Source organism: Schistocerca nitens, unplaced genomic scaffold (assembly GCF_023898315.1).
Source record: "Schistocerca nitens isolate TAMUIC-IGC-003100 unplaced genomic scaffold, iqSchNite1.1 HiC_scaffold_468, whole genome shotgun sequence".
In the NCBI taxonomy this organism is placed as follows: Eukaryota; Metazoa; Arthropoda; class Insecta; order Orthoptera; family Acrididae; genus Schistocerca; species Schistocerca nitens.
In genome coordinates this window covers 10,845,242-10,870,549 of record NW_026046001.1, presented here as the reverse complement: position 1 = coordinate 10,870,549, position 25,308 = coordinate 10,845,242, and positions in this window count along the sequence as shown.

The following is a 25,308-nucleotide window of genomic DNA, read 5'->3' as shown; positions in this document are numbered from 1 at the left end:
CACTTAAATGTGATTTGCGGAGTATCCATGTAGATGTAGATGAAAAATCGTCAGACGTCGCACGTGCTCAAAATGATTCACACTGCAGAATGCATGCAAACATACTCGCCGAAAATACTGACGAATAACGAGTGCTGCATATTCAGGTTAGACAGATCGGCTTTTCCTGCCAAGAAGAACAGGAAATTGCTATCTAGGAACAATTCGGGCTAGAGGAAGGGTTGATAAGTACTCCTTGAATTCCAGACTAAACGTAAATAACGAAAATGCATTTTAGGTAAAAATTGGTCAAAACATAATCCTGTGCCCTCCGTATTGGATTAGCGGTTTTGAATATTGAAAATCTGACTTCCGATTCGTGTTCAGCGTCATTAAAAATATATATGTAACACTCACTTCATGCAAATCGAGGTAATAATATAACTAAAAGATTTCCCTAAACTTTGAACATGGTATTTTTTTTTTTTTTTCGAGATACGATTTTCTCAGAACGTTATGCAGCATAAACTAAAAGTGATTCGATCTCTTAACTTCTACCTCTGACCCCGAAAAGTAAACACCTTTCTTAAGAGCTTATATCTATAATATATGACATTTGTTAATATTAACTAATTTTTGTGAAGGCATAAGGAGTGAAACAAACCCCCAAAAGTTCGAATTTGCACCGTATCGTTAAATTTAAGGTTGTTTCATTGCGGTTAGGTATGAGCTCCCATAAATTTTATGTAATATCGACTGATGTTATCCATTTTTAATTTCAGAGAAGTATGAGCTCCCATAAATTTAATGTAGTATCAACTGATGTTATCCATTTTTGATTTCACCTAACATCTGAGGGGCCACACTGGACGCAGTCTGCGTACTTCAGACTCGCAGGCCCTTGATCAAATCATAATTACGGGCGCCATTTTTTTTTTTTTTACTGAAAATCTAAAATAAAGCTCATAGTATGATCACTCGTAATTCCCAAACAGATCCTTCGAATGTATTCTCATTGTCTCAAAAAAATTTCCGAAGGTACCAATTTCTGCTCATTTGAATGAGAACCTGGCCGTAACGCCGGAGATGTTTTTCGGAGACGCTGTACGTTCGCGAGAAGAATTTCGTTCTGCGCGTGTCAATGTACATTCCACAGATATTGCTGTGTGTGTGCTACTCAGTCGTGCCATTTGAGTGTACATCTTTGCATAGTTTTCCTTTCACGATGTAAACAGTGATCGGCTCAGTTGCTAACTGGCCAGTGAGTGGTTCCGAAGGTGTCGGATGTGCGGTGCGTTCGGTCTGCTAGGACAACAACAGACTGGCGTGGTGCTATGGCAGAAGCAGACACTGAGGGAGCTAGCTGCTGGGACGCCAGCGAACAATTTATGCCAAGTAAGACGAAGAGGACTATTCTAAAATTATGAGTCGTCTCAAAAGTGTTTACCATTAGTAAATCTTGTAGTTGAGACTGAAATCAATCTACAATAACTGACAGTTTTGCCTAGAGAGAGATACAGGAAATCCGCCCCCCCCCCCCCCCACCACAAAGAAATTTTGGTTGTTATGACAGGCCGATGGGTAGTGTAGCCCGAGATCTAAGGTTGGAAGGGGGTAATTTGAATGAGAGTTGTTTATGCCAACGATTATGAATGCCGAGTAAACGTTGTGCGAGCAGATTGCCGTGTAGCGTAGCCTAGTGTTTCCGTCCGCACCACATTTAACACACTTTCTCTAGCTGTTTACAACAGTCACGAAAACTACGTTTCTGGTGGGGGAGGGGAGAGTCCACTATGTAACTTTCACTAAAATTTTTAGTAACCGCCGAAACTAGCCGAAATAGAAGCGTGATTTTACCTATATTTCCGTTTGTGGGAAAATAGTGGTTCTCCTCTTTCGGCAGCAACTGTAATATGTAGGCGACTTATTAATTTTTTTTGTAACTCGGAATCATGATCTCAATAGACGCAAAGCTTTTTTTTACGTTACTCTATTCGTGGTCTATAGTAAACAATGCAACGTATTGGTCAATTCTTTGAAGTGTGACGTGTGTCTGCAATGTTCGTAAGGCCAAGTTTGTATATACTCGGTGTCTGTTTTTTTGGCTATATACTGTATAATTAAGGCGAGGAGGGTAATATTCAAGCAGCACTGCATTAGCAGTCTACGGGGAAATTGAGAATTTGGATATGCCGAACGGCATGCTCGGGCAGTTCGTGCAATTATGTTGCCCACTGCGTAATTCGGACACAGTGATCATTGCCTCTCCCTAGTAACCAGGGGACTCGGGTGCTAATCCTGGTCTGGCACAAATTGTTTCGGGACCCACGTTGGACTTGTTTTGCTGTACTTGAGCATGTCACTGACAACGTTACGAACTGTGCCACTACCTATTGCAGCTATTTTGCTGTTCAGTTCTAATGAAACACGTCGGCCACCAGGAGTAATGTCGTCAGAGTCGGCTTTAAGCGAAGGAGGAGACACTTCAATTGGCCGGCCACGGCGTTTTTCATTCGCCACTGAAGTTCGATTGTTTTTGAACTGTCCTACGTATTTATCGAAAATTTCCGTCGTTCGTACAGCTTCGACCATACTGAAAAATCGTTAGAGAAAATATTTTGGCCGTTTTCCACCTTCTGAAAGGGAAAACGCATCGCTGAACGTTGCTCAATTAATGTGGAAACTTCAACCGGACACGTCATTGTTAATTGCAACATTAAGGTTATAAATAAAACAGTTATTTTTTTGGCAGCCGCTCTCAGCTCATCTCAGTCGTGCCAACCTAAAGTCATGAAACTACAAAAATTCTTCCTACAAACTATTCGACTTCATCACTTTGCCTTTGCAGGGGAAAATCAGGAAGGAATATCACTTAGTATTTCATCGGTCATTTCTAGTTGATGAGAAAGTCAAAATAAACAAATAGCAAACCATTGCTCATTTATTTAGGAACAACATTTATCAGAGTAACTTTAAACCCAAACCTTAAATGTCATATATATATATATATATATATATATATATATATATATATATATATATATATATATATATGACACTGCTCGTTCGTACTCGTAGCCGCATCGTCTGGTAAGAGTACGCACTAACACCAATAACAAGAAAATGTACCATAACTTTCATAAACTGTGCATTCCTCATGCCACTGTTGGGAGCAATTATCACAGTTAATACAGTCTTCCGTGACAGACTCCTTTTAGTCTTCATCACACCTTGTGTTGTTGTTGTTGTTGTTGTAGTCTTCAGTCCTGAGACTGCTGGTTTGATGCAGCTCTCCATGCTAATCTATCGTGTGCAAGCTCCTTTATCTCCCAGTACCTACTACAGCCTACATCCTTCTGAATCTGCTTAGTGCATTCATCTCTTGGTCTCCCTCTACGATTTTTACCCTCCACGCTACCCTCCAATGCTAAATTTGTGATCCCTTGATGCCTCAGGACATGTCCTACCAATCGATCCCTTCTTCTAGTCAAGTTGTGCCACAAACTTCTCTTCTCCCCAATCCTATTCAATACCTCCTCATTAGTTACATGATCTACCCATCTAATCTTCAACATTCTTCTGTAGCACCACATTTTGAAAGCTTCTATGCTCTTCTTGTCCAAACTATTTATTGTCCATGTTTCACTTCCATACATGGCTACACTCCATACAAATACTTTCAGAAACGACTTCCTGACACTTAAATCTATACTCGATGTTAACAAATTTCTCTTCTTCAGGAACGCTTTCCTTGTTTCCAAAGAAGAGCGGCGCGTTTCGTCACAGGGTTATTTGGTAACCGTGATAGCGTTACGGAGATGTTTAATAAACTCAAGGGGCAGACTCTGCAAGAGAGGCGCTCTGCATCGCGGTGTAGCTTGCTCGCCAGGTTTCGAGAGGGTGCGTTTCTGGATGAGGTATCGAATATATTGCTTCCCCCTACTTATACCTCCCGAGGAGATCACGAATGTAAAATTAGAGAGATTAGAGCGCGCACGGAGCCTTTCAGACAGTCGTTCTTCCCGCGAACCATACGCGACTGGAACAGGAAAGGGAGGTAATGACAGTGACACGTAAAGTGCCCTCCGCCACACACCGTTGGGTGGCTTGCGGGGTATAAATGTAGATGTAGATTTCCAGTCTACATTTTATATCCTCTCTACTTAGTCCATCATCAGTTATTCTGCTCCCCAAATAGTGTCTCATTTCCTAATCTAATTCCCTCAGGATCACCCGACTTAATTCCACTACATTCCATTATCCTCGTTTTGCTTTAGTTGATGTTCATCTTATATCCTCCTTTCAAGACACTGTCCATTCCGGTTAACTGCTCTTCCAAGTCCTTTGCTGTCTCTGACAGAATTACAATGTCATCGGCGAACCTCAAAGTTTTTATTTCTTCTCCATGGATTTTAATACCTACTCCGAATTTTTCTTTTGTTTCCTTTACTGCTTGCTCAATATACAGATTGAATAACATCGGGGAGAGGCTACAACCCTGTCTCACTCCTTTCCCAACCACTGCTTCCCTTTCGTGTCCTATAACTGCCATCTGGTTTCTGTACAAATTGTAAATAGCCTTTCGCTCCCTGTATTTTACCCTTGCCACCTTTAGAATTTGAAAGAGAGTATTCCAGTCAACATTGTCAAAAGCCTTCTCTAAGTCTAGAAATGCTAGAAACGTAGGTTTGCCTTTCCTTAATCTTTCTTCTAAGCTAAGTCGTAAGGTCAGTATTGCCTCACGTGTTATCAACATTTCTACGGAATCCAAACTGATCTTCCCCGAGGTCGGCTTCTACCAGTTTTTTTCACTCGTCTGTAAAGAATTCGCGTTAGTGTTTTGCAGCTGTGACTTATTAAACTGATAGTTCGGTAATTTTCACATCTGTCAACACCTGCTTTCTTTGGGATTGGAATTATTATATTCTTCTTGAAGCCTGTGGGTATTTCGCCTGTCTCGTACATCTTGCTCACCAGGTGGTAGAGTTTTGTCAGGACTGGCTCTCCCAAGGCCGCCAGTAGTTCTAATAGATTGTTGTCTACTCCCGGGGCCTTGTTTCGACTTAGGTCTTTCAGTGCTCTGTCAAACTCTTCACGCAGTATCATATCTCCCATTTCATCTTCATCTACATCCTCTTCCATTTCCATTATATTGTCCTCAAGTACACTGCCCTTGTATAGATCCTCTATATACTCCTTCCACCTTTCTGCTTTCCCTTCTTTGCTTAGAACTGTGTTTCCATCTGAGCTCTTGATATGCATACAAGTGAATCTCTTTTCTCCAAAGGTCTCTTTAATCTTCCTGAAGGCAGTATCTATCTTACCCCTAGTGATATGCGCCTCTACATCCTTACATTTGTCCTCTAGCCATCCCTGCTTAGCCATTTTGCACTTCCTGTCGATCTCATTTTTGAGACGTTTGTATTCCTTTTTGCCTGCTTCATTTACTGCATTTTTGTATTTTCTCCTTTAATCAAATAAATTCAGTATATCTTCTGTCACCCAAGGATTTCTACTAGCCCTCGTCTTTTTACCTACTTGATCCTCTGCTGCCTTCACTACTTCATCCCTCAAAGCTACCCATTCTTCTTCTACAGTATTACTTTCCCCATTCCTGTCAATTGTTCCCTTATGCTCTCCTTGAAACTCTATACAACCTCTGGTTCTTTCAGTTTATCTAGGTCCCATCTCCTTAAATTCCCACCTTTTTTGAGTTTCTTCAGTTTTAATCTACAGTTCATAACCAATAGACTGTGGTCAGAGTCCACATCTGCCTCTGGAAATGTCTTACAATTTAAAACCTGGTTCCTAAATCTCTGTCTTACCATTATATAATCTGTCTGAAACCTGTCAGTATCTCCAGGCTTCTTCCATGTACACAACCTTCTTTTATGATTCTTGAACCAAGTATTAGCTATGATTAGGTTATGCCCTGTGCAAAATTCTACCAGACGGCTTCCTCCTCCATTTCTTAGCCCCAATCCATATTCACCTACTATGTTTCCTTCTCTCCCTTTTCCTACTGTCGAATTCCAGTCACCCATGACTATTAAATTTTCGTCTCCCTTCACTACCTGAAAAATTTCTTTTATCTCATCATACATTTCTTCAATTTCTTCGTCGTCTGCAGAGCTAGTTGGCATATAAACTTGTACTAATGTAGTAGGCATGGGCTTCGTGTCTATCTTGGATCTGTAGATGGCAAAAATTGTAAAGGAAGACAGACATTGGAATACACACAGAAAACAATTTACGACGTAGGTGCCAAATGATACTCGGAGATGAAGAGGTTGTCGCAGAACCTCACCTGCGCCAACTTCTTCATCAGAGTAGCACTTGGCATCTACGTCCTTCATGGTGGGTCGTATCAGACCAGTCAGAAGACTGATGACTCAAAAACAAGTAAGAAATGGAACCATCACATTGTCTCAGTCAAAGGTAAAGATGGTGGCGGATTGTAATTCATTGTTAGAATTAAAGGGAAATATAATCAGTGCACAAACATGATCTTTTTCGAACTATTGGGGTGACCCATACTCTAATATTGCTCCAGTGTGTGGGACCTGTCCCATATACGACTAGCAGGGGATATTTAACTGTTCATAAGAAAGTCAGCACGAATGGTTACAGGTTTGTTTGGCCCACAGGAGAATGTAACAGAGAAGCTGAAGAAATTGGCAGATGCCTGAAGATACACGTAAGCTATCCCGAGAAAGCCTGCCTGCAAAATATCTAGAACATACCCTAAATTTTGAGTATGCAAGGTGGGTTCAAAAAAATTTCGGATCATTCGTAATTTCGCGCCAATGGCGTGTTGGGGCGAAATGCAGTTGACATCCCTGCACACGCGTGTGCTTAATGTGTAACTGCGGGAAATTTCATTGTTGTATGTCTGTTAGCTTATTGTTCAGTGCTGTATTGAGTAGAACGTTGTGTCGCACAGTTGGCGAACTTCGAGAGGGGATGGTTAGAGGAGCAATGCGCCTGCAATAAATTTTGCGTGAAACTCAAGAAAACCACCGCTCGGGGTAGCCGAGCAGTCCGAGGGGCCTTGCCACGGTTCGTGCGGCTGCCCCCCGTCCGAGGTTAGAGTCCTCCATCGGGCATGGGTGTGTGTAAGTGGTGCAAGCCTAGGGACTGATGACCTCAGCAGTTTGGCCCCATAGGAACTTAAAAGCTAAACTCAAGAACACCTTTACAGAGACACACCAAATGATGCAGGAAGCCTATGGTGATGAGTGCTTAAGCCGTACTCGGTGTTACGGATGGTTCACACGGTTTAAAAAAGGCCGGACGGAAGTTAAAGACGACCCTTGTTCAGGACGTCCTTCGACTTCTGCCAACAGCGCTTGTGTCAGGAACGTCAACGAAACTGTGCGTGCTAAACGAAGACTGACTGTCAGAGAGATCGCAGAAGAATGTAACATTGCAGTTCCATGGTGAAATCCTAATACAGCATCTTGGAATGTATAGTATTGCCGCCAAATTCGTGCCACGGCTCATGAGTCAAGAGCAGAAAGACCTCCGCCTCGCAAATCTGAGAAGAGCTTTAGGTTCACCCAAATGAGAACGAGATGCTCCTTAAGAAAATTACAACTGGTGATGGGACGTGGGTCTGCAGTTATGACGTTGAGAACAAGGTTCAGTCTTCACAATGGGTAGGCAAATGTTCTCAACGATGAAAAAAATAAAAAGCTTGTCAGGTCAGCTTGGCCCTTGCAGACGTTTTTTTATTTCCAAAGTTCAAAACCAAGTTGAGAGGACGAAGATTTGTAACGATAGACGCGCGGTCCAGCGAAAGGCGAACCAAGTCTGCTCCCGGAAGTGGAAACGGTGTTGGGAGCGGTGTATCAGTCGTGGGGGAGATCATATACAAATAAGTGGAGGTTAGCGTAGAGAAGTTCCAGAATTTTTTGAACAGACCTCGTAGACGAAAGGTAGTGAATACTGGAAAGTGGTCAGTAAATGTTCATACGGTTGCGTTCGCTTCCATTCGCTGCTGTGGAAACTGAGCTTAATAATAATATTTCCGGTGTGAGATTTAGCTGGCAACTCTGTAAACGCTAGATGTGCGCCGCATACAGTCACGGCAGAATTATTCTCGGAGGGACACATCATTATCTCCTTCGTGCCTAAAGTTGCTTCGGCCAAACTCCAACTCAATTGCCAGGCCGATAGCTCATTATCCTACTCCTCTGGAAGTAACACTTCGTCTGAAACCATCTGTACGGTTATGTAGGTTAAGACACTGCGGCCACTCTTCATGGTGGGTCCACGTTTGCGAGTAACTGACGAGAAAAGAAATTCTGAATTTTGTGTGACACTCGGTAGCATTAAGAAAGCTGAGTGACATTAGTTGGTTGTGAGGGTAATTGAAAGGATACTAGCTTCACATGCATGAGGTTGTGGGTTCGAATCTCACCGGAGAAAGAAATCTATTTTAGGTGTTTATCGAAGTGACATTGATAATCATTTTCATTCAATTGATGTAAATATATTTTTTTTATTTCCACTCCTCGGTCACGTGATTCATTTGGTCTAATTTTTCTTCTTGTCATCCCTTCTCCGCTGGAAATATTTGTTTGTGAACTTTTAATTATCTTCATGTATCAATTCCGATTTAATTTCTCCTGTTTTTATGACCCCGTATTTTCGTCTACGTTACTGTGTTCATTATATCGATTTCTCACTTGGCTTGATTTTTATTTTACTTATAAAACCTTCTCTCATTTAAATCTTCATCTACACTATTTTTTCCATAGTGCAGCAAGAATTTAGGTTATGTTTTAAATATTTGTATGTCGATTACCATGCAAAAAAAGGCACGTCTTGTAATGAAAAATACATTTTTCACACTAATGCACAGTCAATATAAATAGCCTGTTTCGTCTTTTGTTTTTTAATTAATATATCGGAGTTTTGAAATAATTGAATAGTCAAACAGATAGGTATAATAAAATACACATTCACAAAAATTCCGATTGGAAGAAGAATGATATAAAGAAAAATTGAACAAATGGAAAAGTTCATACGGTGCTTAAAACGATGTGACAAAGGAATAGAACGAAAGAAATTACATTTAAACCAATAAATTGAGTAAAAATAGGCATCAAAGTCATTTCGATAGAGATTTAGAAATAAAAAAATTATTGCACCTGACGAGGCATGGTTAAGGTTCTATCCTAACCATTATGACACGTAACCAGACTATGGAATACGACTTCCTTAGCGCTATGTAACATCACGCAAAATTCCGAAATCTTTTCCGTCAGTTTCTTGCAGTCGAAGGCCCACCTGGATGCAGGGTCTGATACGGGGAATCTTGAGTTACACTACCGCTTATTTGGTTTCAAAAAGTCGATCCCACCGCTGGGGAGCTCTCCTTGTTAGTTTTAAGAGTAACAAACGGCACATTTTGAAAGAACAGTAATGTCGCAGTCCAATAGCGCCAAATAGCGGTGGCCCCTGCAAACTTGAAAGACGACTCTAGCAAAGGCAAAGAAAAGTTAACTGTAGCAAGTAACCTGGCAACGCTACACACACAAAAGACAACTGAACAACAACGAAATATTAATAATAATAAGTTCACAGGAGAGCTTCTGTAAAGTTTGGAAGGTAGGAGACAAGGTACTGGCAAAGCTGTGAGGACGGGGCGTGAGTCGTGCTTCGGTAGCTCAGACGGTAGAGCACTTGCCCGCGAAAGGGAAAGGTCCCGAGTTCGCGTCTCGGTCCGGCACCTTGTTTTAATCTGCCAGGAAGTTTCAATAATAATAATAATAATAATAATAATAATAATAATAATAATAATAATAATAATACTAGGTCCAGTCATATTAATGTGACCAACTCCTGTTTTCGTGTAAATACTCATAGACGCCAGGTGATAGCATTAGTAGGTGATGAAAGGGGGGGGGGGAGGTGGGAGGCTGGAAACAGTGAAGTCGTTGTCATAATGCGTAAAAGGGGCGATTTATGTGCCGTCCAACAGGGCATAATCGTTGGCTTTCTTCCCAAAGGTGGAAGCATTTCCGAAACGGCAAGATCTGTAATCTTTTCAAATGCCACTGTATGTAAAGTAAACTGTGCGTGGCAAAATCTCGGTATTCTAATCCGGCTCCGAGGCAAGTGTGTTGGACTACGGGCAGTAGGCGACACAGGTGAGAGATAGCTGCAGATAAGTGTGCTGGCGAATAGATGTGCAACTTTTGTGCAGGTGACTGCCCAGGCGAACCAAGGGCTGCCACCAATGTTTCCTCAACAATGTATGGGCTTCCGCAGTAGGCATCTGGTCCCTGCACCCATGCTGACTGCTGTTCATTGGCGTTGAAAGCTTGCATTTGCACGCCGGTACCACAACTGAAAGTCCACTGAGTGCTACAGGTGGCCTCTCTATATTAATCACATTTTATGTCCCATCGGACAGATTTCCATTGGCGTGTAACGTCTGAAAGCAAACGCCCTGCAACCCTGAGGGAGCGTAATGGTGTGGGGAATGTTTTCGCGGCATTCCCTGGGTGATCTCGTCATTCTGAAAGGCACAATGGATCAACCCTAGTACGCACCTATCCTTGGGGACCATATCCACCCTTAGATGCACGTGTAACATAGCTCGCAGTGTATGTGCGTGGTTCTGAAAGCTCTAGGATGAATTTACCGTACTGCCCTGACCGCCAAATTTCCCGGCTTTAAACCCAATCGAGAATCTGAGGGGCCATCTCGATCGAGTAGTTTGTGCCACGGATCCTCAATCGATAAAATTCTATCGCAGCTGGACAAGTACTGCAGTCGGAATGGCTTCTTATCACTGTCATTACCTCATTGACTCTATTCCTGTACATCTCATGCTGCAGAAGGCGTTTATTCGGGATTTTAACACGTGGTCACATTACTGCGTTTCGACAGTGTAATAATACTAACAAATTTCGCGTATTTCAGTGCCCCTCCTTTAAGTCTTTCAATTGGACGGCACTTTGGCGACTTGCTTATCATTAACGTACACCAGTTGTCCAACCGGGGAAGGGAATCGGCAGTTTAACGTGGAATCCGCACCACATGTTGTTTCTACCGACTCCTCATATCATTGAGAGGTGAAGGCTGGATTAAACGCAGAGTGAAAAATTTATTGGTTCAACTGGGATTCGATCGCGCGGTTCTCGATTTGCAACCACACACTGTGCCGGTAGCCCACCAGGTCCAACAGTTACGAGATGGTAATCGAACTGTATTGGCGGAGTATTTCGTCGTATTTTACGTCAAGTAAATATGCTGTGGTGAAGACAAAGTAAATTCACGTTAAGGGCATCAGTTCCGAACCCAGAAAAATGTGCAGCCAGGGCAGTACTGTAAGTGCAAATCGAACATTAATGCTCTAAGTAAAAATCAAACTCTTCCATCTTTCGTAACGAATTGCTATACATCTAGAAAACAAACCACAATTGTGAAAACATTTCGTACAAGACTACAGACAAATTTTTATGAGTAAAAATAGCCGCGTATGGTAATATACATGGGGTGGATTTACTACATATTAGCACTTTTAACATTTTCTCGTGCAACGTGGCTGCCAGACCTCGGTTCATTCAAAATATTAAGGACCTTGGTCATGTCCAAGGCTACAAATCGGCCAATTATTCAATAATCGATAACTAAAACTTGAATTGTGCAATATGCTACTGGCCGATTGCATCAACTTACAAGCTTCTACTGTGTTCTACTGTGTTGCTTGTAGTGTTTCCGCATTCCGCAGCAAGCGACATATGTTAGTAGACGATAAATGTACACGTTTGGGAGAGAAAAGCGTCCAATGTGACGATCTGGCATTACGTCGATTCGTAAGCAAATGACGGTAACGGGAGGATTTCTTAGGTTTTTACTATGAACACTTTTCACATTTTCTCGTGCAATGTGGCTGCCAGACGTCGGTTCATGCAAAATCTTAAGGTCCTCGGTCGTGTCCAAGGCACCACAACCGGCCAATTACTCAATAATCGATAACTAAAACTTGATTGCATCAAATTAGAAGCTTCTACTGTGTTGCTTGTAGTGTCTCCGCATTCCGCAGCACGCGACGTAAGATAGCAGTCTCAAAAAATGACCTTTTTTCACTCTGCCGTCCACCGAGCCACCTCCATACCACTTTCAACAGAAAAGTTTAACGAGGAGAATAATTTACTTAAAACCATAGCAGTGAATAATGAATGTACGCCTAACATAGTGGACGATATCCTAAAAAAGAAAACTGCAACAACTACCACGCTCCACACCTCATGCACTGAAATTAACCCAAACAAAACGTTGTTCTATTCTTTTCATAGGACCCATTTCCTATCAGATTTAGCGCATGCTTCGCAACAAATACAACTGCAATGTTGCCTTCTCTACTAATAATAATCTAAAGAGAAATTTCATTCATAATTTCAAATCCATTCGTTCCCCTACATAAGGTTCTGGCGTTTTTTTAAGTTCATCTGCGATACCTGCACCTCGTGTTATATAGGACAAACCGGACGTGCTTTCACCATCAGATATAAAGAACATCTTTTGAGATAGAACGGCACCAGTCCCTAAAATTCATCCTTTGCCGATCATCTCTTAATTACTGGACACGTGCCTAAAGCCATAGGCGATAATATCCTGCATACCGAAAAGAAGGGGCGTAGGTTAGATGTCTTAGAGGAAATGGAGATTTTCAAACATCTCACTCGTCATGATGGCCTCATTCTCAACGAACAGCTGCAGCTGCTAAATAAAAACTTTTTTTGACTGTATAAAGCCATTGCTTGATCTTTGATTCAGATTTCCTCATGCAGTTTACCGAAACGTTGTTTTCCTGTCACATCTTTGCTGTTTCCTTGTATGTCATTACTAACGTTTTTTAAGTTACAAAATGTATCTCTATTTAAAGCAGATAAATATATACTTCATCCCGTTATTATTAATGCTTACGTTATGCCTGAATCAGCTGCATCAGAATTTCATGTGTCTAATTCTGAATGTACAGTAGCCTAGTTGTTTCTGCGGCTACTAGATGGCGCTCGTAGCAACACCGTGTTTACTTGCCCACACTTTCTAAAGTGGACACCACAGTCTTGTTGTAACCCTTGTTCACAGTGCGATGAGCCCTTAGCGGCTCGCCGTCTCACAAGTGTTCATGACGTCGCCTTTCCGGCTTAGATCTTTAACATTGTAAGTACTGCATCTTTTCGAGTCAGTACAAACTTTAATTTTATTAGTGTACTATATACCTAATGTTTTAGTACAATTAGTCTAATTCTGAAGACGACGCTCATGACTTAATATTGTGTCCGAGGGCTTATTTGTTACAATATACAAGATAAATGTACACGTTTGTGAGAGAAAAGCGACCAATGTGACGATCTGGCATTACATCATTATGAAAGCAAATGACGAAAACGAGAGATTTTCCTAGTCTTTTACTACATATTAAAGCTTTTCGCAATTTGTCGTGTAATGTGGCTGCCAGACCTTCGTTCATGCAAAATCTAAAGGTCCTCGGTCAGCTGCAACGCACCAAAACCGGCCAATAATTAAAATATCGATAGCTAAAACTTGACTTCAACTACTTCTTACTTGCCGATTGCATCTACTTAGAAGCTTCTACACTCCTGGAAATTGAAATAAGAACACCGTGAATTCATTGTCCCAGGAAGGGGAAACTTTATTGACACATTCCTGGGGTCAGATACATCACATGATCACACTGACAGAACCACAGGCACATAGACACAGGCAACAGAGCATGCACAATGTCGGCACTAGTACAGTGTATATCCACCTTTCGCAGCAATGCAGGCTGCTATTCTCCCATGGAGACGATCATAGAGATGCTGGATGTAGTCATGTGGAACGGCTTGCCATGCCATTTCCACCTGGCGCCTCAGTTGGACCAGCGTTCGTGCTGGACGTGCAGACCGCGTGAGACGACGCTTCATCCAGTCCCAAACATGCTCAATGGGGGACAGATCCGGAGATCTTGCTGGCCAGGGTAGTTGACTTACACCTTCTAGAGCACGTTGGGTGGCACGGGATACATCCGGACGTGCATTGTCCTGTTGGAACAGCAAGTTCCCTTGCCGGTCTAGGAATGGTAGAACGATGGGTTCGATGACGGTTTGGATGTACCGTGCACTATTCAGTGTCCCCTCGACGATCACCAGTGGTGTACGGCCAGTGTAGGAGATCGCTCCCCACACCATGATGCCGGGTGTTGGCCCTGTGTGCCTTGGTCGTATGCAGTCCTGATTGTGGCGCTCACCTGCACGGCGCCAAACACGCATACGACCATCATTGGCACCAAGGCAGAAGCGACTCTCATCGCTGAAGACGACACGTCTCCATTCGCCCCTCCATTCACGCCTGTCGCGACACCACTGGAGGCGGGCTGCACGATCTTGGGGCGTGAGCGGAAGACGGCCTAACGGTGTGCGGGACCGTAGCCCAGCTTCATGGAGACGGTTGCGAATGGTCCTCGCCGATACCCCAGGAGCAACAGTGTCCCTAATTTGCTGGGAAGTGGCGGTGTGGTCCCCTACGGCACTGCGTAGGATCCTACGGTCTTGGCGTGCATCCGTGCGTCGCTGTGGTCCGGTCCCAGGTCGACGGGCACGTGCACCTTCCGCCGACCACTGGCGACAACATCGATGTACTGTGGAGACCTCACGCCCCACGTGTTGAGCAATTCGGCGGTACGTCCACCCGGCCTCCCGCATGCCCACTATACGCCCTCGCTCAAAGTCCGTCAACTGCACATACGGTTCACGTCCACGCTGTCGCGGCATGCTACCAGTGTTAAAGACTGTGATGGAGCTCCGTATGCCACGGCAAACTGGCTGACACTGACGGCGGCGGTGCACAAATGCTGCGCAGCTAGCGCCATTCGACGGCCAACACCGCGGTTCCTGGTGTGTCCGCTGTGCCGTGCGTGTGATCATTGCTTGTACAGCCCTCTCGCAGTGTCCGGAGCAAGTATGGTGGGTCTGACACACCGGTGTCAATGTGTTCTTTTTTCCATTTCCAGGAGTGTATTTTTTTGCATGTAGTGTCACCGCATACCTCAACACGCAACATAAGTTTGCAGACGATAAATGTTATCGTTTCAGAGAGAAAAGCGACCAATGTGACGATCTGGCAGTACGTCCTTACGACAGCAAATAACGAAAACGGGAGGTTTCCTCAGGTTTCTCTTAAATATTTGCTTTGGTTGAGTCATGTCAAAGGGAGAAACACAACTCAATGAGTAACAAGCCCAAATATATGCCGCGAAACACGTAATGCGCCTCACGAGGTATGAATGAATGCCATGCATTATATGGCAAACAGGAAGTGATACCATAACAACCAATGCAGCAGGATATTCACTGCGGATCAACATCAATCACCCGCCATCTAGAGCAAACAGTCCCTGCAATATGTTGTAGCTGAAAAAGTACTCATGGAACCTGTAAAAATTTCTTGTGTAGTTAATTATTTCAAAGTAAATGAAAAGACTCAAAGGCATCCAAAACTCGATAAACATACATAAAATTAAAGAGACAAATCTAAGTAACGATTTTCTGTCAAAAAATAAAAATCAACATCTTATACCCACAACGTCTTTTGTACTCCCCAAAGATCACTTGGTGCAGATGCACTCTTATCTGAACTCTTGTGGGAATCAACGTGAAGCAGCAAGTAATGAGGGACCCATCTGTAGTGCGTGACTAGTCAGGAATTTGGGTTGGATGTGAAGTGTGCTCAGACAGCTGAAGCATTTAAGGTGATCACTCGGTAAGTGGGAAAACCAGGCTGAGTCTGTCTGGCACAGATTTTCACTTTCTGCCATTGAATTTATCAGTGCCAGATTAGAATTTAAATTTTGTCAAGAACCCATTATGTTGTTAACATACTTGATGAGGTAAGTGTGACAGGACCACTATTTTTCTCTATATAGGCCTACATAAAGGGATAGGGTCAGCAGCAATCTGTGCCTGTTTACTGATGATGCAGTGGTTTACAGGAAGGTGTTGCCATTAGGTGACTGTAGGAGGATATGAGATTACTTGGACAGATTTTTTGGTTAGTGTGATGAATGTCAGCTAGCTCTAGTTGTGGAAAAATGAGTTAATGCAGATGATTAGCAATAACAAATCCATAAAGTTTGAATACAGCACTATTAGTGTCCTGCTTGACACAGTCACGTCATTTAAATGTCTAGGGGAAAACTGTCATGAAATGGGACGAACGTGTTAAGATTGTAGTAGGGAAGGCAAGTGGTCGACTTTAGTTTGTTGGAATAATTTTAGGAAAATGTTGTCCACCTGTGACTCATTTTTTAGTAGTGATAGTGTTTGGAATCCCCACCAGTTATGATTAAAGCTAGACATCCAGGTAATTCACTCTCTGGCTTCTAGGTTTGTTATTGGTAGGTTCAAATACACATGCAAGTATTACAGATGCGCTTTGGGAATTCAAATGGGAATCGCTGAAGGGAAGATGACATTGTTTCTGGAGACCCTATTGAGACAATTTCGAGAACCAGCGTTTGAAGGTGATTGCAGAATGATTCTGCTGTATGGATAGCTAGATTACCTTCTATTAATAGTAAGAGGAAAAATCATTGTTCTGTGTATGAAATAAATCTAAATATACATACATACATTCCTTCCATTTCAGCTGGCTGAAAATAAAATCATCTTCATGAACTTTTAAAAGATGAAAACTTCAATCATTCTTGGTGTACTGCATATGCTGTTCGGAGTTCTTCTGAGTCTTTGGAATCACTTGTGAGGTCCTGATTATGTGATTTACTTTAAGTGTCAGATAATGTTTTCCTCATGAACTTTTCTTAGTGTGTGATTTGAAAAATATTGATAGTAATAGTTACGAGATAATTGTGCCCATAGATTGTTACAAGCATTGATTTATGTGCGTCTTCATTGTGCCCAACATAGTTCACAATAGTGAGAATTACAACGTAATGTTTTCGTGTCTTTTTCACACACACACACACACACACACACACACACACCTTAAATCTGTATAAAATCATGTTCAATTTTTGCCACAAGTTTTAAGCATTGTGGAATAAACTTAAACAAAAAGACTCTGCACATTTATTACAAAACATAAAATAATTGTTTACCGGACTCTTGTGCTTCAAATGATCATTCCTGATAGATCATTGACAAATGACCATTCCTCCTGGGACATCGTATATATGATAACTAAACACTAGAGACTCCATTTTGTAATAAGAACTATACAACAGATAGGATAGATTGCTACTCAATGTAAAGATGATCCATTGAGTTGCAGACAGGCACAATATAAAGACCAATGAAGAGACTGTTACACATGCAGCTGTCGGCGAAAGCCTTTTTCATCAAAGAAAATTCACACATTGACACAAGCAAGCACACTTTATGCACACTCAGCCGCAACCTACATCCTTCTGAATCTGCTTAGTGTATTCATCTCTTGGCCTCTCTCTACGATTTTTACCCTCCACGCTGCTCTCCAATACTAAATTGGTGATCCCTTGATGCCTCAGAACATGTCCTACCAACCGATCCCTTCTTCTTGTCAATTTGTGCCACGAACGTCTCTTCTCCCCAATCCTATTCAATACTTCCTCATTAGTTATGTGATCTGCCCATCTAATCTTCAGCATTCTTCTGTAGCACCACTTTTCGAAAGCTTCTATTCTCTTCTTGTCCAAACTATTTATCGTCAATGTTTCACTTCCATACATGGCTACACTCCATACAAATACTTTCAGAAATGACTTTCTGACACTTAAATCTATACTCGATGTTAACAAATTTCTCTTCTTCAGAAACGTTCCTTGCCATTGCCAGTCTCCATTTTATATCCTCTCTACTTCGACCATCATCAGTTATTTTGCTCCCCAAATAGCAAAACTCCTTTACTACTTTAAGTGTCTCATTTCCTAATCTAATTCCCTCAGCATCACTCGACTTAATTCGACTACACCCATAACTATGAGTATATAATGCACAAAACATTTGCATTAGGGCTCACAGCTGTTTCAATAATAATGCACATACTGCTTACTGATGCAGAATTCATTGTGATACTTATTAGCTTATTGTTTGTTCAAACGCGTGTAAAAGATGCAGTTACAATGTGTACTAATAAACTGGAGATGTGATGCTATAGAATGGCACTGTGATTCTAGGGTTGGTCAACACTGAAGAGATTTTTCTGATGTAACATGGAAAGAAAACTTCAAACGATAATTTAGACACTTTCATTTAAGGCAATCTGCATATCCACATTGCTCATTTGCACGTTCACTATTTAATGAGTTGCCACTCTCATGTACAATAAAACCTTACCCGTTTCAAGCAGCCATTATTAATACTATACCATGGCAGTGCAATGACTTTAGTGCCACATCAGATTAATAATTGCACATGGCTGTTGTATGAGCATTGAATGTTGTACATCGGCACATGATGCATTCAGTTAACAGATCATAATTGTTGGGGTCGGGTTAGCGACCAGTGGTTTCATATTAACGACACTTACACACAAAATAAGTTCAGAACACAATGTTGATTGTAACACAGTACAGAAACACATTTAAAGAGAGCGAGTGGTACATTCTAATGATCAGCAGTTATCTGTATTTCCTATTCAGCCATGATTGTGACACAACTTTACTATATTAAAGGAAAAACCCTGCTAAGGTTTCAGTGTACAGAATATGTTGGCTAAATATTTTCCTTAGATGCACTCAAACAAATGCTCCATACACCATTAGTCAAATATTACTGCAATTTCAGAGCAGTGGCTGTCTGATTCTAGCCAAGATCCCTACTCACATTTCTTTTCTTCAAATGTGTGTTCTGAATAAAAAAGTGTTCGACTAACCTAGTCTTCACTTGCCCCCTTCCAACCCAACCCAGCCCTTGTGGAAGTCTTCAAACATATGTATAAAGTTTTACAATGTTGTTTTCCATTGCCCTTCTTCACGCACTGCTAACACATACTCGTACATGCAAGAAAATAAGAAGAAAAATACACTGAACATTTAAACAACAAAAATGTTTAAAGAACAGCAGTTCAATTTTTACCACAGAATTAAAACTTACTTGCACAGCCAGTGTATTTCATGCTAAGATTTAATGGTTGTGCTATGTACAATAGTTAAAGAAAAGTTTTTATTTACTTAACAAAAAGTGTTACTGTACTGGAAATATGAGGGGCATTCTATAAGTAATGCAACAAAATATTTCCTGGAAGCAACTTTCTTATTTAAGATGCCAGTAATCATATTGTTTCCCATCCTCTTGGTTGTAAAAACATGTTTCTCTGTAAAACCATGTTTCTCAAAATAATCTATGGGCAATGTGATGGGCTTATGCCAGTTTACTGGGAGCGCCTGCATGCCTGCGTGTACCACTCTGCTGGTTGACATCAGAGTGAATATCCTGTTGCACCAATAACTGCACCATCTTCCACATACTTCCTGCAGAGTGCAAGCCGCATTGAGCCAAACAGATGGAAGTCGGAATGTGTGAGATTGTCAGTAGGCTGTATAAGGAACAATAGTCCAATGCAGTTTCGTGAGCAGCTCCTCTTGGATATAGGCTTGTTTTAGGTCTTGGATTGTCATGGAGAAGGAGAATTTTGTTTGCATTTTTGTGGCGACGAACACCCTGAAGTCGTTTCTTCAATTTCCTGAGTGTAGCGCAATAAATGTCAGTTAATTATTGCACCGCAAGGGAGGACATGAAACAGAATAATCCCTTCAGAACTCCAGAACATTGTCGCCGTGACTTTAATGGCCGGGTGTACGGCTTTGATCTTTTTCCTCAGAGAAGTGGCGTGGGACGACTCTGTGGATTGCAGTTTTGTTTCCGGTTTAGAGTGACGAACCCATTTTTCATCGCCTGTGATGATGTTTGACAAAAAATTGTCATCAGCCTCGTAACACGCAAGCAGTTCTCCACAGATGGTCCTTCCTTGCTCTTTATGGTCTTCTGTTAGGTGGTGTGGAATCTAGTGGGCACACATCTTTGAGTAACCCATCTAGTGGATGACTGTTACATCACTATCAACAGATGTCCAGTTGAGCAGTGAAGTGTTTTGATTGTGAACAGTCACCCACCTCGACTGAGAGTGCAAGTTGCAAGATTGTAGGAGTCCTAGCTGTGTGCAGCTGCTGGCACGTGGGAGATTAGATAGGTTTGCTTAACATTGTTGCGATGGTGACGAATGCCTGCCCAATGACTCACCATGCTTTTGTTCACTGCCAGCTCTCTCTAGACATCCTGCCAAAAGAAACGCAGTGACAGCTCCCTGCTCGGAATACTCCTCTGTTACAGACACCATTTTGAAGACTACACACAGAACTGCCACCTATCAAACTTGATGAGCTATGGTGGCAGAAGTGGCAATATTCCACAATTTCCCACAACAAATTGCGCATATCTCGACCAAAATTTGTGGAGAAAGAAATGTTTGTTGCATTACATATTGAATTCCCCTCATATTTATGGCATTGAATGCTGTGTGGTGCATCGTAAATGAAACAAAAATGCCAATTAATTGTTTCGTTAAGGAATAAACTTTTGAGGTTATCCATACTCAGTTATCTGTATACACCATAAATGTAACCGTTTCAGAGAGAAATGCGACCAATGTGACGATCTAACGTTATATCGATTCGATGGTAAAAGGCGAAATACGGAGATTTTCTAAGGTTTTTACTACATATTAACACTTTTCACATTTTCTTGTGTTACGTGGCTGCCAGTCCTCGGTTCATGCAAAATCTTAAGGTCCTCGGTCATGTCCAAGGCACCAAACCGACCAAAAATTCAATAATCGATAACTAAAACTATAAATGTAGCTCTTCTTACTGGGCGATTGCATCAACTTAGATGCTTCTTCTGTGTTCTACTGTGCTACTTGTAGTGTCCCCACGTACCGCAGCACGCGACAAGGGCTAGCAGACCGTAAATGTAACCGTTTCAGAGAGAAATGCGACCAATGTGACGATCTAACGTTATATCGATTCGATGGTAAAAGACGAAATACGGAGATTTTCTAATGTTTTTACTACATATTAACACTTTTCACATTTTCTTGTGTTACGTGGCTGCCAGTCCTCGGTTCATGCAAAATCTTAAGGACCTCGGTCATGTCCAAGGCACCAAACCGACCAAAAATTCAATAATCGATAAGTAAAACTATAAATGTAGCTCTTCTTACTGGGCGATTGCATCAACTTAGATGCTTCTTCTGTGTTCTACTGTGCTGCTTGTAGTGTCCCCACGTACCGCAGCACGCGACAAGAGCTAGCAGACCATAAATGTAACCGTTTCAGAGAGAAATGCGCCCAATGTGACGATCTGACGCTATATCGATTCGATGGTAAAAGACGAAATACGGAGATTTTCTAAGGTTTTTACTACATATTAACACTTTTCACATTTTCTTGTGTTACGTGGCTGCCAGTCCTCGGTTCATGCAAAATCTTAAGGTCTTCGGTCATGTCCAAGGCACCAAACCGACCAAAAATTCAATAATCGATAACTATAACTATAAATGTAGCTCTTCTTACTGGGCGATTGCATCAACTTAGATGCTTCTTCTGTGTTCTACTGTGCTGCTTGTAGTGTGCCCACGTACCGCAGCACGCGACAAGGGCTAGCAGACCATAAATGTAACCGTTTCATAGAGAAATGCGACCAATGTGACGATTTAACGTTATATCGATTCGGTGGTAAAAGACGAAATACGGAGATTTTCTAAGGTTTTTAGTACATATTAACACTTTTCACATTTTCTTGTGTTACGTGGCTGCCAGTCCTCGGTTCATGCAAAATCTTAAGGTCCTCGGTCATGTCCAAGGCACCAAACCGACCAAAAATTCAATAATCGATAACTAAAACTATACATGTAGCTCTTCTTACTGGGCGATTGAATCAACTTAGATGCTTCTTCTGTGTTCTACTGTGCTGCTTGTAGTGTGCCCACGTACCGCAGCACGCGACAAGGGCTAGCAGACCATAAATGTAACCGTTTCATAGAGAAATGCGACCAATGTGACGATCTAACGTTATATCGATTCGATGGTAAAAGACGAAATATGGAGATTTTCTAAGGTTTTTACTACATATTAACACTTTTCACATTTTCTTGTGTTACGTGGCTGCCAGTCACCGGTTCATGCAAAATCTTAAGATCCTCGGTCGTGTCCAAGGCACCAAACCGACCAAAAATTCAATAATCGATAACTAAAACTATAAATGTAGCTCTTCTTACTGGGCGATTGCATCAACTTAGATGCTTCTTCTGTGATCTACTGTGCTGCTTGTAGTGTCCCCACGTACCGCAGCACGCGACAAGGGCTAGCAGACCATAAATGTAACCGTTTCATAGAGAAATGCGACCAATGTGACGATCTAACGTTATATCGATTCGATGGTAAAAGACGAAATACGGAGATTTTCTAAGGTTTTTAGTACATATTAACACTTTTCACATTTTCTTGTGTTACGTGGCTGCCAGTCCTCGGTTCATGCAAAATCTTAAGGTCCTCGGTCATGTCCAAGGCACCAAACCGACCAAAAATTCAATAATCGATAACTAAAACTATAAATGTAGCTCTTCTTACTGGGCGATTGCATCAACTTAGATGCTTCTTCTGTGTTCTACTGTGCTGCTTGTAGTGTCCCCACGTACCGCAGTACGCGACAAGGGCTAGCAGACCATAAATGTAACCGTTTCATAGAGAAATGCGACCAATGTGACGATCTAACGTTATATCGATTCGATGGTAAAAGACGAAATACGGAGATTTTCTAAGGTTTTTACTACATATTAACACTTTTCACATTTTCTTGTGTTACGTGGCTGCCAGTCCTCAGTTCATGCAAAATCTTAAGGTCCTCGGTCATGTCCAAGGCACCAAACCGACCAAAAATTCAATAATCGATAACTAAAACTATAAATGTAGCTCTTCTTACTGGGCGATTGCATCAACTTAGATGCTTCTTCTGTGTTCTACTGTGCTGCTTGTAGTGTGCCCACGTACCGCAGCACGCGACAAGGGCTAGCAGACCACAAATGTAACCGTTTCATAGAGAAATGCGAACAATGTGACGATCTAACGTTATATCGATTCGATGGTAAAAGACGAAATACGGAGATTTTCTAAGGTTTTTACTACATATTAACACTTTTCACATTTTCTTGTGTTACGTGGCTTCCAGTCCTCGGTTCATGCAACATCTTAAGGTCCTCGGTCATGTGCAAGGCACCAAACCGACCAAAAATTCAATAATCGATAACTATAACTATAAATGTAGCTCTTCTTACTGGGCGATTGCATCAACTTAGATGCTTCTTCTGTGTTCTACTGTGCTGCTTGTAGTGTGCCCACGTACCGCAGCACGCGACAAGGGCTAGCAGACCATAAATGTAACCGTTTCATAGAGAAATGCGACCAATGTGACGATCTAACGTTATATCGATTCGATGGTAAAAGACGAAATACGGAGATTTTCTAAGGTTTTTAGTACATATTAACACTTTTCACATTTTCTTGTGTTACGTGGCTGCCAGTCCTCGGTTCATGCAAAATCTTAAGGTCCTCGGTCATGTCCAAGGCACCAAACCGACCAAAAATTCAATAATCGATAGCTAAAACTATAAATGTAGCTCTTCTTACTGGGCGATTGCATCAACTTAGATGCTTCTTCTGTGTTCCACTGTGCTACTTGTAGTGTCCCCACATACCGCAGCACGCGACAAGGGCTAGCAGACCATAAATGTAACCGTTTCATAGAGAAATGCGACCAATGTGACGATCTAACGTTATATCGATTCGATGGTAAAAGACGAAATACGGAGATTTTCTAAGGTTTTTACTACATATTAACACTTTTCACATTTTCTTGTCTTACGTGGCTGCCAGTCCTCGGTTCATGCAAACTCTTAAGGTCCTCGGTCATGTCCAAGGCACCAAACCGACCAAAAATGCAATAATCGATAACTAAAACTATAAATGTAGCTCTTCTTACTGGGCGATTGCATCAACTTAGATGCTTCATCTGTGTTCTACTGTGCTGCTTGTAGTGTCCCCACGTACCGCAGCACGCGACAAGGGCTAGCAGACCATAAATGTAACCGTTTCATAGAGAAATGCGACCAATGTGACGATCTAACGTTATATCGATTCGATGGTAAAAGACGAAATACGGAGATTTTCTAAGGTTTTTACTACATATTAACACTTTTCACATTTTCTTGTGTTACGTGGCTGCCAGTCCTCGGTTCATGCAAAATCTTAAGGTCCTCGGTCATGACCAAGGCACCAAACCGACCAAAAATTCAATAATCGATAACTAAAACTATAAATGTAGCTCTTCTTACTGGGCGATTGCATCAACTTAGATGCTTCTTCTGTGATCTTCTGTGCTGCTTGTAGTGTCCCCACGTACCGCAGCACGCGACAAGGGCTAGCAGACCATAAATGTAACCGTTTCATAGAGAAATGCGACCAATGTGACGATCTAACATATCGATTCGATGGTAAAAGACGAAATACGGAGATTTTCTAAGGTTTTTACTACATATTAACACTTTTCACATTTTCTTGTGTTACGTGGCTGCCAGTCCTCGGTTCATGCAAAATCTTAAGGTCCTCGGTCATGTCCAAGGCACCAAACGGACCAAAAATTCAATAATCGATAACTAAAACTATAAATGTAGCTCTTCTTACTGGGCGATTGCATCAACTTAGATGCTTCTTCTGTGTTCTACTGTGCTGCTTGTAGTGTGCCCACGTACCGCAGCACGCGACAAGGGCTAGCAGACCATAAATGTAACCGTTTCATAGAGAAATGCGACCAATGTGACGATTTAACGTTATATCGATTCGATGGTAAAAGACGAAATACGGAGATTTTCTAAGGTTTTTAGTACATATTAACACTTTTCACATTTTCTTGTGTTACGTGGCTGCCAGTCCTCGGTTCATGCAAAATCTTAAGGTCCTCGGTCATGTCCAAGGCACCAAACCGACCAAAAATTCAATAATCGATAACTAAAACTATACATGTAGCTCTTCTTACTGGGCGATTGAATCAACTTAGATGCTTCTTCTGTGTTCTACTGTGCTGCTTGTAGTGTGCCCACGTACCGCAGCACGCGACAAGGGCTAGCAGACCATAAATGTAACCGTTTCGTAGAGAAATGCGACCAATGTGACGATCTAACGTTATATCGATTCGATGGTAAAAGACGAAATATGGAGATTTTCTAAGGTTTTTACTACATATTAACACTTTTCAC